The sequence below is a fragment of the Vicugna pacos genome, unplaced genomic scaffold, assembly GCF_048564905.1.
Source record: "Vicugna pacos unplaced genomic scaffold, VicPac4 scaffold_20, whole genome shotgun sequence".
Classification (NCBI taxonomy): domain Eukaryota; kingdom Metazoa; phylum Chordata; class Mammalia; order Artiodactyla; family Camelidae; genus Vicugna; species Vicugna pacos.
In genome coordinates, this window is record NW_027328741.1 from 27,552,942 (window position 1) to 27,571,295 (window position 18,354).

Consider the following 18,354-nt stretch of genomic DNA (forward strand, 5'->3'; position numbering starts at 1 on the left):
GCCTGGCCTAGGGCAGTCGTGGTTCTAGTTCAATGCCAGGACCCAGTCGGTGGCTGGGTGAAGGCTCTGGGGATGGAGACCCGGCGGGACAAGCAGGAGGGGCCCCACCTGGCTCCTCCCGGCCCCAGCGGCCAGGGCCGGTAAAGCAGGAGACCCACCCGAGCAGTTTGCGCTGCGGGCGGGAGGAGGAGGGGCACGCACGCGCAGACGGACAGACGCGCGGACGCCGGAACCCACCCAGAACGCGTGGAAGCTGGCGGCAGCCGGTTGCTCCTGGACCAGCTCCTGGAAGAGGAACACGGCCTGGGGCCTGGGCCTCCGCTTGCCCGCGGCTCGGCTGCCGCTGCCGGACAGTTAAGAGGGCGCTGGTGGGGGCGCGCTGCTCGGGGAGCCGGCGGGTGACGCCTGGGCTGTGCAGCTGAGGAGGCGCCCAGGGAGGGGTGCGGAGGTGAGGTCCCGGCCGCGCGTCCCGTTAGGACCCTGAGGCGGGTCCCAGCCGCCGCTGTGGTTCGTGGTAACCCCGGTATTAGTAGTTCCTGAACACCGTGGTTTTGCCGCCGCTTATACACGGGTTTAGGAGAGCAGGTACAGCCCCAGGAGTTGGGAGGGCGCCGGACGGTTCCAGAGCATCTCCGACTGGCCCTCAGATGATGGCCTGCTCCTTGCAGGTGGGTGCGGTGCGGTCGCGGGGCCTCGGATGGAATGGGGACTGCCCCATGAGAGCCCATGGATTTGCTCCCATCTTACCTGCGGCCTGACCTTGGGGGCGGCCTCTAAAGACCCAGGTTAGTGGGACTCAGGTTACAGGTCAGTCTGCTCCTGGGAGATGGGCTCGGTGCGATGAGTGTGCTGGGATGGCTGCAGCAGCAGCGGGAAATTGTTGCAACCCCCGCGCTCTCACAGGGCAGCCCCAATCCCGCCATCGCAGCTGCCGCCTTTCCCTGACAGCACAGCACCCGCCTTCCAGGAGCAGGCTGACCTGTAACCTGAGTTCCACGAACCTGAGGCAGCAGAGGCCAAGCTCAGGCCATGCGCTGGGGAGTTTGAAGCAAATCCAAGGGCTCCCATGGGCAGACCCCATAACCCGCCACTGCCTTCAACCACACCGTGCCCTCCTCCCGAGAGCAGGCTGACCTGCGGACCGTGCCTGGAGCAGCAGAGGCCGAGCCCTGGACAGGCCATGGGGGAGATGGGGGCAAGTCTACCAGCTTGCCAGGTCGCTGCCCATCTCCCTGCCGCTGCCCCAGGTTCGTGGATCAGTTGTTTTCAAGTCAGTGGTTTCCTGAGATGCAGGCGTGGTGCAGTCAGGTGGCGGGGGCTGCAGGGAGGGGTGCTGCCCCAAGGGGAGCAGGTGGACTTGCTCCCATCTCCCCTAGGGCCAGACCTGGGGACGGCCTCTGCTGCCCCAGGTTTGCAGGACGCATGTCATGTCAGCCTGTCCGTGGGAGGAAAGCTCAGTGTACTCGGGGCAGCCTCAGTGGCTGACAAGGATTTTAGAAGTGGGCTCTAGCCCAGCATAACTAACTCTCCTTTCTTCTCCTGCTTCCTCAGTTGGTGGCTGTATCAGCTTTTTCATTATAGGTTATTGCTAGATAATGAACATAGGTTTCTGTGCTATATAGAAGAAACTTAATTTAAAGTCTCTTTTTATATATAGTGGCTGACATTTGTAAATCTCGAACTCCCAAATTTATCCCTTCCTATCCCCTTTCCCTGGTAACCTTGATTGTTTACTAAGTCTGCAAGTCTGTTTCTGTTCTGTAGATGAGTTCACAGTGTCTTTTTCTCTCTTTTTTTACATTGCACATATGAGTGGTATCATTTGGTATTTTTCTGTTTCTGGCTGCTTTCACTTAGAATGACGATCTCTAGCTCCATCCATGTTGCTGCAAATGGTTTTATTTTGTCCTATTCATGGTAGAGTAGTATTCCAGTGTATAAATATGCCACAACTTCTTTATCCAGTCATCTGTTGCTACATTTAGCTTTCCTCCATGTCTCGGCTCTTGTATACAGTGGTGCTGTGAATACTGGTGTGCAGGTATCTTTTCACATTGGAGTTCTTTCCAGTTATATACCCAGATGTGGGATTGCTGGGTCATAGGGTAAGTCTACTTTTAGTTTTTTCAGGGATTTCCATGCTTTCCATAATGACTACACCAAACTAGATTCCCACCAGCAGTGTAAGAGGGTACCCTTCACTCTACAGCCTCTCTAGCATTTATCATTCATGAACTTTTGAGCGATGGCCATTCTGAATGATGGGAGCTGATACTTAATTATAGTTTTGATTTGAATTTCTCAGTTTATTAGTGATATCGAGCATTCTTTCATGTGCCTATTGGCCATTTGTGTCTTCATTGGAGAAATGCTTGTTTAGGTCTTCTGCCTATTTTAAGATTGAGTTGTTTGTTTTTTTGTTATTTAGTTGTATGAGCTGTTATATGTATTCTGAAAATTAAGCCTCTGTTAGTCGTATCATTTGCAAATATTTTCTCCCATTCGTAGGTTGTTATTTCCTTTTGTTTTACTTATGGTTGTCTTTGCTGTGAAGAAATTTATGAGTTTAATTATGTCCCTTTTGTTTATTTTTTCTCTTATTTCCATTGCCTGGGTAGATTACCCTAGGAGAATGTTGCTAAGATTTATGTCAGATAATGTTTTGCCTATGTTTTCTTTTAGGAGATTTATCATGTCTTGTCCATCTGCATCTTAAGCCTGTACTCAACATCTGTGCTTCAGTTTTGAATTTTGAGCTTCTTAGAGAAAACCTACTCTTAGCTCATACGTCAGATTCAACATGTCTAAAGCTGATTTCATAATCTTTTTTCTTGCAGCGTCTCCACTTATTCAGTGGGATAATCATTCTTTCGGTCTTGAATACACAAAGGCTTGGAGTGGTCTTTGATTTATCTTTCTCTCACCACCCTCCACATTTTGTCAGCTTCTTGAACTGTATGTTTTTGGTTTCAAGTGTCTATTCTGATTGCTGATACTCTGATGAAGAGCTTTCATCCCTGATACATGAATTTTTCCTTCTGCTGAATTCTTGGATATTCTCTCCCCCCCTTTCAGTCAACCTACAGTTTTGGTGCTCCCACATCTACAGTCAAGTCAAAGACTTAACACAACCAGATCTCAGCCAGGGAGTCTCGACCCTTCATCATTTTGGACTTACCTTATTTGTTCCAATCATTATGTAACTTAGCCTCCTAGGGTAACCTGTGCCTTATTAAAAACCAGGAGTCACCAGCCTTTTCCTATCCAGTCCTCAGTTAAAACAGCTTAGAATTGCCCTGAGAACTAGTTGGAGCCCCATCCCCTTCATAGAGTCTTCCCTATTTATTCCAAATACTTCTAGCTCCTCTTTGTATTCCTGTACTGTTTATGATCAGTAGTCTGTAATCTTGGATTTGAGTACTGACTTGGTACCATTCCTGGGTGGTTTCCAATGTGTCTCCTCACTTAGCTGGTAACTGGAGAAGACTCACTTGTTCAGCCTCCTTTATACCCCTCACCCTGCTTAGCATCGGGCAATAACAGGCATCCAGGCAGTGCTTACCTTCTTTATTTATTCGCAGTGGTGGTGGTGTGGATTATAGCTAATAACTATTAATTCAGTGTTGCAATTAAAAAAGAAAGCCAAGAAAATCCATAAAACTTTATCTCCATGTTCAGTTTAGTGCTTTACCTCAATAGTTTTCTTAAGACTGTGTTTACATTCACATAGTGTTCAGTGCTTGTACAGTTCCCTGAAGCAAGCAGGTGAGATGTCATTATGTTTGACTTTCATGTTACATTTCATATTGGATATATTTGTGCAATGACAAAACCTTCTTTTATAAGTAAACAGCCGGAAGCCCAGAGAGACTAAGAGCCTAACCCAGGGTCACCTGGTTAGTGTTTGGCACAGGCCAGGACCGCAGTTCACATCTTCCAGCTGATCCTCTTCCAGTGCCTTTTCATTCCACTGCTGGGAAATGTAGCCCCATCAGCCAAACGGCCAAGTCACATTGCTGCCCCTTTACCTGCCAGTGATGGCAGTGCTTCAAAAAGTGGCAAAGGAAAGGTCAGAAATAGGAGTGATAAAAGACATGGAAGTGCTGGAAATGGATCCTCAACCTCCTCCTCCCTACTTGAGCGCCACACAAGTGTCCCACTCTGACAGTGCTGTTCATTGTTTATAACATAGCCTTAAAATCAGACTGATCTTTTATAGGACATGCTTTTATCCTGGTCCCTTTCCTACTAGTAGTCACCGTCATGGGCAGAAAGTGCCTGGCTGTGCTCTGTTTGTCACGTAGGTGGGAGGGAAAGTGGGAGAGGGAGTTGGTTGAACTGAAGCCGAGCATTTTACAGCTCTGTTGTTCTAGGACCAGAGCAGTTCCACTCTTGCTTTCATCACCTCTCCACCTCCGAGTCCCAGCCACCCATTCCTGCCTGCTTCCCCACATGCCACATCCTGGGGGAGGACAGAGTGTTGGGCAATGCCCCCTCCGCCCTCTGCTCTGGGAGGTGCAGGAGTCTGCATTAACTTTTGAGCTGTTTTGGTAATTGGGCTTTTCCAGCTTTTCTAGACATCTCCTTTCCAGCTCTGAGAAATTGGAGATGTAATTAACCATACATGGACTATACTAATGTATTCATTGACATTAGTGTCATGTTGTCTATAATTGTGTTCTGTGACTGGATAGGAGGTTTTTTATCTCACAGGATGTTTCACATCTAATTCTAAAGTCCTAGAGGCTTGCAGGTGTAATCCAAGTTCTTACATGTCTGTAAGGTAGACATGAACATTATTTGATAATATGACCATATGTTCATAGATTACGGTTAGTCCACCGGCTCTGTATCTAATGAAAGTTTAAATACCAAACGCTTGAAGAAAATTTGCGGGCCATGTCTTTTTGCCTGTAAGTAGTTGCAAAAACTGAAATCACAACTCTACCACAAGCCACAGTGTTTCCCAGTAGAGAAAGCCCTCTAATTTTACAACCTCTAAGTAATGCAGTGGTTCTTTGAGTGAGATGAGGGATGCCAGAGTATTTTTTGGGACACTAGTGTGGCATGACAAGTATTCTGGGACTGGTTACAGTTGAATCTCTACTTCCTATATCCTGGACTGATTACAGAGGCAATGTTAGTGCGGTAACTATCTTGTGAATGCAAGTGTAGCTAGGAAGACAACAGAGAAAATAGAAGGGATATAAAGAAATGGAGGGACTTCATAGCAGTACAAATGGTGACTTTGACACCACCAGCTGCTGATGTGAACTTGGCAAGAATTTGTGAGAAGTGGTGGGTGTCATTGCAAGCAGGAGAGTCCTGCAGCTTTTGGGGTGAACAGGCAAAGGGGAGAGCAGATATGGTGGCTATCCAGGGGCTATTTTTGTCCTGAATGTGAAAATGTCCAGTCCCCTGTTCAATTTTGCAGCCACAACTTCACATGACTCAGGGCATTATTTCCACCAGAATACCATAAAAATATAAACAACCTCTGTTTCCCAAAGTGTTTGTTCTCCATCTGAGATGACTGTCCTGTGCTGGTAGGTAAGTGGGCGATGGGGCCTATTACATCACCCCCTTTCACTAGAAGTCTACCTCGCTGCTTTTCAACCTACTCCTAGAGGTGCTGTCATTCTGTTACACCTAGGCCTGTAAGACCGTCTTGCCTGAATCCTCACGTGAAGAGGGATGGTTATGTGCAGTTTTAAAAAATTGCTTGGGTCATGTGGTCCTTTGTTCCTTCCATTGGAAATCACTATTCCAGAGCAAATAGTATGCATCTATACAAACTATATTGTTTGTAAGATGTCTTTAGAGGTTTTGCAGTAGGTTTAAATATTTGCTTGGTGATGGCATCTTGATTGATTGAAGGAGGCAACCCTCACTAGGGGCATTGTGTGCTTTCTGTCTGAGAGTTCCTTTACTGGCAGCAGAGTGTTCGTAGGCAGAGTTAGAAAGTTACCTGATCTGAGAAGCCGAATTTGCCCACAGCTGGGAATTGGCGGAAGAGTCTGTCATGGAAGGAAAGCTTTAGGATTATCTGGTAGCAGAGTTCTGGGATCCAAACCCTGGGAAACCTCAGCTTTTGTAGAGTATGTTCTGTAACAATAGGCTATAGGATAATTTTTACACTTGTTATAGGATGTAGAGTTGGGGAAAGGCTTAAAAGTGCAAGAACCTTAAAAGAGAATCTCCGAATATTTTAAAGAAGACAGTTCTCAGAATGAGAGCTTTTCTGGAAAAGACTAGCTCTTCACTTCACAGGGGAAGCAGGGAGCAGGTGTAACTGCACTTACGGTAACTTCAAAGGTAAACCTTACCCTCCCACTTAGCTGTTTCCTGGTGTAGGTTCATCTCCCACATCTGTAGTTTTAGACCTGATGTGTCATTTTCTGGTACTCCATTCTGCTTCTGAGTGAGAGACTGACCCAAAGTCACATAGCAATTGAAAAATTGCGCAAAGGTCTTTATTGTTAAAAATGTGGACCTGTGGCAGGGTGCTGTATTTGCAAGTGACTTTCAGTACAGAGACCACTGAAAAGAATGCAGTGTTATTTCTTATTTTATTCCTTTAAGCCTTTGAATAGAAGGTTTTCTTTGCAGAGTGTCTGGAGTACATCAGAACAAGCAGGAACTAAAATAGCTTTAAGAAAGCTCCAGTATAGGCGTTGCTTATAGTGTGGTATCTGTCTTATGTTAATTCTTTAAAGCAGGAAGTTGTAACTCTCAATTTCTTAAGCAAATATAAACATTCTTGACTCTTATTGACGTTCTTTGTTGGGTGAAGCTGCTTTTGCTTCCATTCTGAGCATTGAAAGGCCTTCTATGATACTTCTACCACTCCTCAGTATTTTATTTTCCCTCTGTTGTGAACTTGTTTTTAAACTTGAAGCATATATAAATATCACTAACTTGCTACATATGTAGATATTCTGTGTTACATACTCAGAAAGTTTGTGTACATCACACGTATCTACATAATTCCCCCCTTTCCAACTGTGTTCCTGATGAAAGGATGGTGGGAAATGGCATTATGGGGATATGTCTTACAGTACACAGTGTTTCCCCTGTTCCCTCTACCATATCTGGATGTTCTTTCATCTTTCAGCTTCTAGACTTACTAGCTCTTTTTCTTAAGCCAGGTGTATCTCATCCCCCTGCGCACACACACATGTGTACACACACACACGCACACACACATTCTACTGTAGGGAGTAGTGTGCACCATCCAATTCTCCCACTCCAGCTCTGGACCCACCCACTGGAGGCAGTGTCTTGCACGAATTAATTTGTAAGTTGCTTTTTAAAACTCGAGTGGTCAGGAAATAGGACTGATATCCACACCTAGTAGGCAGGCCCTCAAGGACAACTTCTATGGTTAATGCCAGGTTATCTTAATGTTTGACTACCTGGGTTTCATGTCTTCCTGTGCCACCTGTGTGACCCATGATTCCCACATTTCTGTCTCCTGCTAGAATTTTTCTCTCCAACTCTGGACTCTTACAATCTTCTGCTGATTTGACATCTTCACTTGAAACTCTGATATCTTAAAAGCAACATGTGTAAAAACTGAGCTCTTTGTTCTCCTACACCCCAAACTGGTTCTTCCTGCAACCTCCCCCATTCAGTTAGTGGAAATTTAATCCATCCAGCTGCTTGGGTCAAAAAACTTGGAGTTATTCTGACTTTCACTGACATACCACATGAATTCTGTCAATAGATCTGGTTTAACACTGCCTTTAAAACATATCCAGAACCCAGCCACTTCTCACCATGGTTCCTGCCTCCACTGCTGCTTCCCTACCCTGAGCCACTGTCCTCTCCTCCTGCACAGCCCTTCTCAGAGGCTTCCCTCCTTTCATCTCTGACCCGTTTCGACTATTCTCACCTGGCAGTCAAGTGAGCCTCGAAAACCTAAGTTAGATTGTGTCGTCCTTCTGCAGTGCCTCCCCATTTCACTCTGGGTAAAAGCCACAGTCCTTACAACGTCCTCCAAGGCCATACAGGATCTGCACTGACCCTTCTCCGCAGCTCCAGCCGTGCCCCCATTCTGGAACATGCGAAGTGCACGCTGGCCTCGGTGATGGTTAGTCCGTCCACCTGGGACTTCTCACCTCCAAGTCTTAGTTCTAACCTCAGTCCTCAGTGTGGCCTGCTCTGGTATTTAATACAACATCACCCTCATCCCATACCCTAAACTCTCTTTACCTTGCCCTTTTTTGATTTTTCCATGGTTCCTCTTTCCTAACATGCCACCTCCTCTGCTGCTCTGTTGTGTGAATTGTCATCTCCACCCCATCCCAGCTAGACTCCAACAAAGCTCCGTGAGGACAGGACTTTTGTATTGTTTATTTATCTATTCCAACTGCCTAGACTAGTCCTGGGTACATAGTAGGCAATCAAAAATTATTTGCTGAATAAATTAAAAGACTATTTTAAAAATGAATCATCCTTTCAGGAATGGGTGAGGATAGGAAGCTGCATCAAGGACAATGGTGCAGTAAATAATGATATTTGCCTGTTGTTCTTTGTGTGATTTATATATGTGTTTTAGTCTTAATTTTGTATCCCAGTTTCTTAATTTAATATCTGTATTAAGGTGTAATTTACAGGCCATAAAATTCACACATTATAATTGTACAAGTCAGCCATTTTAGCTATTTCTAGATTTGTGCAACTTTGTCCTCACAAAGTCCCCTTGTGTCCGTCCATATGCAGTTTGCCCCCCCTCAGTGGCACCCTGATTTTATTTCTTTTTTTTTTTTTTTGGCAATCACATCTCAAACGGATAATTTACACAGCAGTACTAATATAGCTTTGCACTTTTAGAAATGACACACTTAAATATGAAATTAGCGGTCATTGCTGAATGTAGGTAGCAGTATCAGACATTGGTGAGAAGAATGGACCTGAGTGTCAGACTGGCTGCAGTCTTACCCAGCTCCACCATTTACCAAGTTACCCAAATTATTTTCTGCCTCAAGCTCTTTATCTGTTATATGGGGGTAATAATAGCAGCTTACAGAGTTGTTGTGAGGATTAAGCAAACAGGGAAACAAAATTTAGTATAGTGGCCTGCTTATGTTATTACCTAAGAAATAGCCTTGCAGGTAGAGGGCAAAATTCAAATCAGTTTCTAAAGTATATGTAAAATATAATCCAGTTCCTGCCTGGTTTGTAAACACTTATGCCTACTGAAGAATTTAAAAGCAGGCTAATTTCCAACAGAAAAGATCATTTCTCAGCATTTCTTTCAAAGAGAGCTGCAAAATCACTTTTACTAACTAAATGTTCCATGCCCAACTCTGACAGAAATTTGACAACAGGGACGTAATTATCTACATTTTTGTTAAAATGATGCTGACCATCAGGAAGTGTTCTCAATTATATTTTAGCCTTTATGTTGAGAAATACTGTGAGACTTCTTCTAAATTAATGGGTGGGGGCATTCATTGTAGCTCTTGTAGCCTGATAAGCCTGCACTAAATTATCTTTTTTAAACTTTTAATTAAAGTAATAAATTAATTTTTTGCTGGGGGGTGGTAATTAGGTTTTTATTTATTTATTTTATTTTTAGAAGAATTACTGGAGATTGAACCCAGGCCCTTGTGCATGCTAAGAACATGATCTTTCACTTGAGCTATACCCTCCCCCCTAAATTATCTTTAATAAGGTCTTTTTCTCTGTTTTGTTACTTTATGTACAGAAGCACAAAGCAGGGTCATCAGAAGCCTCTCAATCACAAAGATGATAGTAGTGAAAAACATTGCGCAGTGACAGTGAATCCTTGGCATATGAAGAAAGATTGTAAAGTCCTGAATGAATTAAGAAGGTATTGTTACCTTAACATACATGTAAGCATGGCTCTCTTACCTTTATTTTTCACTTTATAATGAAAATAATCCCCACCTGTCAAGGTTGCTTTGTTTGATAGAGGGAATTTCTGCAAGTTTTTTAAATAAGTAAGAGCAGTTAATTTATCAGAAGTGTGAATGGTGTAATCTGGTCTGTGTAGTATGGTAGCCACCAGCCACATGTGGCTATTGTGAATTGAGATGTTCTATAAGTGGAAAATACATAATAGATTTTCAAGACTTTGTACAACAAAAATAATGTAAAATATTATTAGTAAGTTTTAAAAGTGTCAATCACACTTTTGAAATGATAGTATATTGGATATTTTGGGATAAATGTAATTATTACTGGAATTAATTTCACTTGTTCCTTTTTATTTTCTAAATGGGATTACTGGAAAATTGTGACTTGCACTATGTTTCTATTGACAGTGCTGGCTTCTAACTTATTGCAAATAATATGAAAAGAATACTTTGATTAAAAATTTTGTAATTGAGTAGTTGATTTGCATCATATTAGTTTCAGGTGTACAAAACAGAGGCTCAACATTTTTATAGATTATATTCCATTTAAAGTCACCATAAAATAATGGCTATATTTCCCTGTGCTGTATGATACAGCCCTGTAACCTATCCATTTTATACTTAGTACTTTTTACCTCTCAATCCCCTAACCCCTTCCTGCCTCCCCTCTTCTCCTTCTCCCCATTGGTAACCACCAGTCTGTTCTGTGTACCTGTGAGTCTATTTCTGTTTTATTATAGTCATTAATTTGTTTTATTTTTTAGATATACATATAAGTTAATACATAGAATATTTGTTTTTCTTTCTCTGACTTATTTCACTTAGCATAATACCCTGTAGGTCCATCCATGTTATTGCAAATGTCATTATTTTATTTTTTAGTGGCTGAACAGTATTCCATTTGTGTGTGTGTTCATGTGTATATATGCGTGTGTATATATATGCATACATGTATATATACATATATATATATATATAATATACCACAACTTCTTTATCCAGTCATCTGTCAGTGAACATTTGGGTTGTTTCAGTGTCTTGGCTATTTTAAATTGTGCTGCTGTGAACATTGGGGTGCATGTGTCTTTTTGAATTAAATTTTTCTCCAAACATATATCCATGAATGGGATTGCTGGATCACACGGAAGTCTATTTTCATTTTTTTATGGAACCTCTTTTCTGTCCTCCATAGAGGCTGCACCAATTTACATTCCCACCAACCGAGTAGGAGGGTTCCTTTTTCTCTTAAAAGGTAAAAAATTCTCTACATTTACCTACTTTCCTTTCAGTTTAGGACACAGTTTGGCAAAAGCAAGATAGAATTTAATAGGAGTAAATACAGTATTTATTTTGAATGTCCATGCATTATGGATAGATATGTTATTGATGAGTTGGTTCCCTATTTTTGTAGGTGCAGATGTTTTTATAGCTTCACAGACATTTCAGTCTTGCAGAGAGAAAAATTTCTTTGTATTTTGCTGAACTTGTCTGGGTGTCTTTATCGGATTTGGTCCAGGCCTGCAGAGGTGAATACACATCCAAACCTGAACCATTTGAATGTCTGCAAGATATTAAGAGTCTAGAATATCAGATCTGGACTGTAACTCTGGTAAATGACATCAGTGACTGGACTCAAGAAAACTCCATTTGAGGGCAAAACCTTTCATAAGCCAAAAAGGCTTTGAAACTGTGGCAAAGCCAGAGACTTTTGTGCGCCACTTATGGCCACAAACCCATGAGGATAACCACAGGCCTTCTGGAGTGCCAAGGAAATTCCATGTGAGGAGTCCAGCACTCACAGGAATCCAACAAGTCCCTGTCTGCCAGAGCACCTTCATTGCTACTGTGCTGTTTTGAGTAAATGTCTTTTCATCAGGTTCAAATTGGTTTGTTGTTATTTTTTTGCATAAAAAAACAAATTCTTGTTCCCTGGTGTAAGTAAAAGCCTAACACTTTCTGATTTCTTTTGACAGAGAAAATATGAGCCTGTGGATCTAACCTCATCTGTGATGGTCTGCAGCTGGGAGCAACCAGATCAGTGTCAGTCCCCTTGCAGCCATTGGCTGGGAGCCTGCATGTTCCTTGGAATGGTATTTGAAACATGTCACACTAGCCGTGCCTTTGCTGTGGGCTGGGAGGCGAGTCAGTCAGAATCTGCATTATGGAATGTAAGTTTCAGATCCACAGCTAGGAGATCTTTTTTAATAGCCAGAGAATATAGTCATAAATATATCTATTAATGTATTTATGCAAGAACCTTTTTAAAGATTTTTTTATTATAAAAAGTTACCCCCAAAATTGAAAGTGAAAGAACAGTGGAATTAAAAACCATCTGTACCTTAATTATATATAAAGGATCATAAAATCCTTCTAAACTTTTTTTTGTTCAAATGAAGATATTTTTCCCTTCCAAAAAGGAAAATTATTATTTCACATTTTTTTGTTTTCTCCTTTTATTATATATTCCATATCAATAAATATAAATCTTTTAAATCCCTTTTAATGGCTGTTTAACAATATATTGAACAGATATGTAAATAGTTCTAGGTTTCAGAAATTTAAAAAATTGTCATTACAATACCACTGCAAAGAATATTTTGGTGTTTCTATTTTTAGTTACTAATTTGGACTAAAAATTAACAAGTTTGCTTTTCTTTATCTAAAACATTGGTTATTTTATGAAGGAACTGTAAGGAATTTAAAAAACTTTTCAGTAATTTCAACAAAGAAATTATCTTTAAGGCAAAAATGTATGATGTATTGCAAATCTATTTTTATTATATCTTCACTTTTACCAGTGTGACATATGTGTGTGTTTGCACAAGTGCTTTAACTACCAGCAACGTAGGAAAAATCTGTATACTAAAAATGTGAAAATATTTTCCTGGTTTGTGTTTTCATTCTCCCAATATAGGTTTTGGATGACAAGCTTGTATTTGCAAAAGTACACCCCCTGTGGGAGGTGTTCTGTACATACACTGAGATACTGCACATAATATTGCCTCTGAAGCCCAATGATTTGAAAAACCGGTCCTCAGCCTTTGATAACTTCCGCTGTTTGATGAAAGTCCTCCAAGTGGATGAAAGTATCAACAACCGGAACAAGAGTTTTTCATTGCCCTATTTGAGAAGAGCTCCATGAAAGACTTTTATATTCAGGATAGAGATACATTCTTCAATCCAACCACCAGAAACCGCATTGTAAGTCTAAACCGAGTTTAGCTGCTGTCTTGGGGGTGATTTAGAACCTGCTGTTGAATTATCAGTGATTTGGTTTGGTTGGTTTGATTTGGTTTTTAAAAGCTGCCCATAAAAAGGAAAAAAGAGAAAGAAAAGAAATATGCCTACAGATTCCTGTTAGGATAGTAAACAGTGGCTGGTTAGTTACCTTGTATAAGCCACAAGCTCTCTTAGAACATTTTTAGGTTTACTTCATCCTTTCTCAGATCAAGTATCAAGTAAGGGACAGTGTTAAAAAAAATTCAGGATTAACAGGTTTGTGAGCTCCAGGATTTGCAAGGCAGCTTTCCCTCCCCATGGTGTAAGTCAAATGGCAGAATTGAAATAAAGCACCTCATGTATCCTCCGGTGTTAACAGGAAAAGGCTAATCTTCTTGACCTTGTTTCTTCCTGGGTAAAATGAAGATAATATATCAGGAGGCGACAAGCTCATTTAAGGCAGGAAACATGTTGTCTTGTTCACTGCTGAATCTCAGGCACCGGGAAGGCTGAGTTTAACGAGTGAATGAATGAACTGTACTTCCCCCACAGTTACCATGTGGGACAGTGAGGATTAGCAGCTAAGAGCATAGACTCTAGAGGGGAGGGCACAGCTCAAGTGATGGGGCACATGCTTAGCAAGCATAAGGTCCTGGGTTCAGCCCCCATCACGTCCTCTAAAATAGACATATAACCCTAATTACCTCCCCACCCCCCACCAGAATTACCTTATTATCTCCCCACCACCAAAAAAAAAAAAAAAAAGAGAAGTGGCCAAGAGCGTAGACTCAAGCTGGAACACCTGTGTTGGTTTCTCGCTGTCGACCTTGTAAATGTCATTTACCCTCTGTGTCTATCAAGTTCCTCACCAATAAAATGGGGATAATTGTAGTACCCACCTCGTAGAGATGCTATGGGGATTAATGAATCTGTGTCAGTGATACAACTGCCCTGGCTTATATTAAGTACTATGCATCTGTCAGCTCTTTTCATAATTACTGACAGATGTTATTATCGACAAAAGACATATTAGTTCTTTGAAAGGGAAATGCATGTTAGACCATTTCATTTATCACTTTCTGTAATTCAGGCTTTTCCCTCTGAAATACCATTTTATGTCTGTACACTAGAAAGCCACAGGGCTTTCCAAATTTCATCTGTCTGGGTTCTTGTCATGATGGCAATACTGCAGATTGCTGACATTTTTTAGGGACTCTGTCTGAGATGACAGCAACCCCTCAAATTTAGGAGCTCTTCTCTAACTGATAACATCTCGCTAGAAATGAAGTTTTTATAATGTAACAGCTTCAGACGCTTAATGATGCCATAAATGCAAGGATGTTATATCTAAGCTCTTTAAATAAATCCTGTCATTGAAATAAAGGAAATACTATATTATAGCCCTCTATGACTTTGTTATCTTTGCTATCCATTTATCTGACTCTCTAAGACCAAAGAAAGCAAATACTAAGATTGATCATTACTACTATGTGGTACACGTATTTGTGGATGAAGACAATATTGAAATGCACTGTTTAAGATATTAAAATGGACACTAAACAGCTTCTTGACGCATATGCATGAACAGAACAGGGAGCTGGGTGCAGGGAGCAGACACTGAGCTTCCTGGATTAGAGACCCAGCTTAGCAGTCCAGCCCAGCAGTCCACATGTTTCATATTTATGTCCCAGCAAAATTAGCAGTGAGAGTCTTAAATGAACTTTGGGGACACTTGCAAACAGCTGTCATGATTACTATTGTGGGACACCAGGAAACTACAGTGTTTAGTTGGTATCTGTGCATAACCAGTTCTTTTCCACTAAAGCTTCTTGTAATTGCTGGTCCCACATCCAGGCTGAGGAATCATCTCATGTGGTGTTTGGGAGGGAGGTAAGTGGAGTCAGGACCCTTGTTAAGGCTGGGTGGGTAATAATCTGGTGCTAGTACAAGACAAAGGAAAGTAGGTCAGGTGGGAAGGAGAATGACTGGATTTAAACTTTGTTTCTTGAGTAAGCTAAATATATAACATCATGTCAAGTTACTTTGTTGTTTATATTCCATGTGCTGTCACCGAATAACTACTGAATTGTGGGGACAAAAATGCCTGGGTTTTAGAATTGACCCTGCCCCTAACCTGTCAGGGTCCAAGTTCCTCCGGGTGTCCAAAGAGGGGGCTGGACCATCAGGTGTCCCTCCACTGCAGCAGTTTGGGCACATGGGTGGACTAGATTTTTGCTGTGGAACACTGGCCCGGTTGTAGAACATTAAGCATCTGCAAGGCTCTCACCAGGTACCCACGGTGGTCCCAGGACTGTGACATCCAAGCGTTCCTTTCCACCCACGTTTGCAAATGACCCTCAAGGGGTTAATATTAATCCTGGGTGAGAATTATGAAAAATTATATGGTACCTCCATCCCTCCTGGCAAGTGAGGGCCCCTTATTTACAAATGACCATGAAGTGTTAGCACCAAATTTTATCAACAGAACATGTGAACATTTTGTGACAGTGACGCTCACCTGTTTGCTTCTGATTCCCAGTGCCACTTCAGCCTCCGTCAGAGGACCTCAGCTGCCCCAGTGATCAGGGCCTTCTGTACAGGGAATGGGCTCCTCCTCGAAGCACAGACAAGCAGCAGCCCTTAGGTCTCATCAGGTGAGCTGTTGTGGAGAGCACCCCAGTGGGAAGGGCTCAGGGTTGTCCTCATGGCATCTGAGTGTGACAGTCCTCCAAGAGTGTTACCAACCAGGAAGCTCACAGGAGCTCTGAGCTTCGTTGCCCCAAGTTTTTACTGCAGGCTTTATTACAAAACCATGATTTATTGGGTCACTACCGACATGGCTAACCCAAACCCTAACTGTAAGTCAAACCTTTCCTTAGCCCTAAATTTTGAGCCCCTTCCTCTCCTGGTGGCCACTCACTTGTCACAAAGCTCAAAGCCCCACTCCTCTAATCACATGGTTGGTGTCTCTGGCTGGCCAGTCCCCATCCTGAGTCATCTCATGAACACAAGCCATCCAAGGTTCCACCATGAATAGCAAAGACACTCTTATCTTGGGAAATTTCGAGGCTTTAGCGGTTGCTGCCTAGGAACTGGGAACAAAGACCTACCAAATTCTTCATTACATAGGAGTAAATGTTATATTTCATTTAAATTATAAAATAAGAGAGAAATTCTCACTGCTTTTCTGTATCTGCTGTTCGACACCGTTTCACTACACCACGTGATTGTAATGTCGCGCTCAGCATGTGTCTTCTCAGAGCACCAGCGCCGGCTGCTCCCCGGGGGCTTATGCTGTTTGGGCAAGGCTGCTGGGGGGATGGAGGCCAAGGACAACCGAGAAAACAAAAATAATCGTGCAAATAAGGAAACAATGTCAGATTGAAATGAAGAAATAACACAGTGTTGAGATGGGAGACTTGGGGGGAAGTGAGTTAAGAAAGCTATCTTTGAGTAGGTTACATGTGAGCTGAGATGGCGATAAGGAGGCTGGAATTTGAAGATCTGGGAAAAGTCACCCATGGAATAGAGGCAGCTTGTCCATTGGCCCCGAGGCACAAATGTGCTCAGCAGGTTTGTGGAGACACTGGAGCCAGCGCTGGTGAGAGTGATGAGACGCGAGGTTTAGAAGGGCATCAGGAGCACGGAAAGGAGTGTAGACTCTAAGCACAGTGAGAAGCAGTCATGATAGCTTAAGCACTTAAGTAATTTTCTCTCACTCACATTTTGCAAAGATAATGTGGAGAATGTATGGCAGGGACCCAGGAAGCAGGGAGGCCAGGTAGGAGGCTCTTGGATTGGGCCAGTTGAGAGATGGTGGGAGCCAATGAGGAATGCATTTGGGGAGTGGGGCTGACGGGATGCAGTTATGGGCTGGCTGTGGATGGTTAGGAGAAGAGGAGGGTCAAGGTAGCCCCAGGTCGGTCTGGAGCCAGGTGTCTGTTCTTTCTTATCTCAGTGCCCCATGCAGGTGCCCACCTACTTGGGCAAACCTCTTAACCTTCAAAGTGAGGGTTTTAAAACACTGAAGTCTATTTGTTGTTTCACATTTTATGGAAAGATTCAAACATGTACAGAAATAGAGAGAACAGTACAGCCAGCCTGCCTGGGTGTTATCAGTCACCCAGCTCCAGAATTATATACTCAGAGTCACTGTTGTTGCATCTTTCATCTCCATCTCCTCCCCTCCCCCACTATGGGGTCATTTTGAAGACAATCCTACATAGCTTAACCTTTCATTAGTGAAATGACAAGGTCTCTTTCAAATAAAATTGGAATATTCCTTTTTTTTAGGGTTACAAAATAATTCCCTGCTTGTCACAAAAATACACTTTTAAGTAGTTTTGGGGTTGAAATCAAGATCCAGACAAGATTCAGACATTGCAGCTAGCATATCTCTCAAGTGCGTTCTAATCTATAATTTTCCTGTTTCTCATTTTCCTTGAAATTGCTGAGGGGTTTCTCTATTTCCTGTTTGGCTGATTTCATTCTCCCCTATGGTGTTAGACTTGTTTCTCCATCCTATGTATTGGCTTTAGCTAAGTGATTTAATCCTCCCCTAAAAGCTTGATCTGATTGAGGTTCAACTTTGTGCAAAAATAATTGTTATGTGAAGTTTTGTACTCCTGTCATAAGGTACATAATATTACATTTGACTCTCTTTTTTGTGATGACAGCAGCCAATAATGATTGTCACCCGGGATCATTATTTCATAAGGAATTTTATTTCATGTGGTCATACTCTAATTTCCTCCCTCAATTATCAGCAGGATCACAGTCATGGAGAGGTACTTTCTCCTTAACCCGGGTTATCCTTTAGAACACAGTTTTAAAGGAGGATATTTGTTAATATGTAAATATTTAAAATTGATAATTTTTTTTTCTTTTTAATTTTTTTTTCTAATGGAGGTACTGAAGATTGAATCTAGGACCTTAAGCATGCTAAGCACACACTCTGCCACTGAGTGTACCCAATCCCCCTTGAGATTCATATTTATATGATATCTTCCTTCTGTTATTTTTGTTTTATGTTATACAGAATTTGAAGGCAGGGCAATGGGTTTGACCACTCTTTAATCATTCTTTATGGGCTTTTGGGGTTTGTGTGTGTGTTTGTGTTTGTAAAGAAAACAATTTTCCTACTATTTTAAGTATGTATTGCTAAGGCAATTATGTTGATCTTTTCCCTGATCCTGGTCCATGTATTCCCATGTTACTTCCCACTAGTGGCCCCATGACCTCTGTGACAAGA

General features: G+C 42.2%; 1 long non-coding RNA gene across 1 annotated transcript; it reads left to right on the top strand.

Annotated features, from left to right (window-relative positions):
• The first annotated feature begins 257 nt into the window (after positions 1-257).
• LOC140694168 (uncharacterized) lies at positions 258-12,951 on the top strand. Its single transcript, XR_012069920.1, has 5 exons — positions 258-448; positions 9,713-9,860; positions 11,077-11,136; positions 11,858-12,052; positions 12,799-12,951. It is a non-coding gene; the product is annotated as an uncharacterized lncRNA (long non-coding RNA).
• The last annotated feature ends 5,403 nt before the right edge of the window (positions 12,952-18,354 follow it).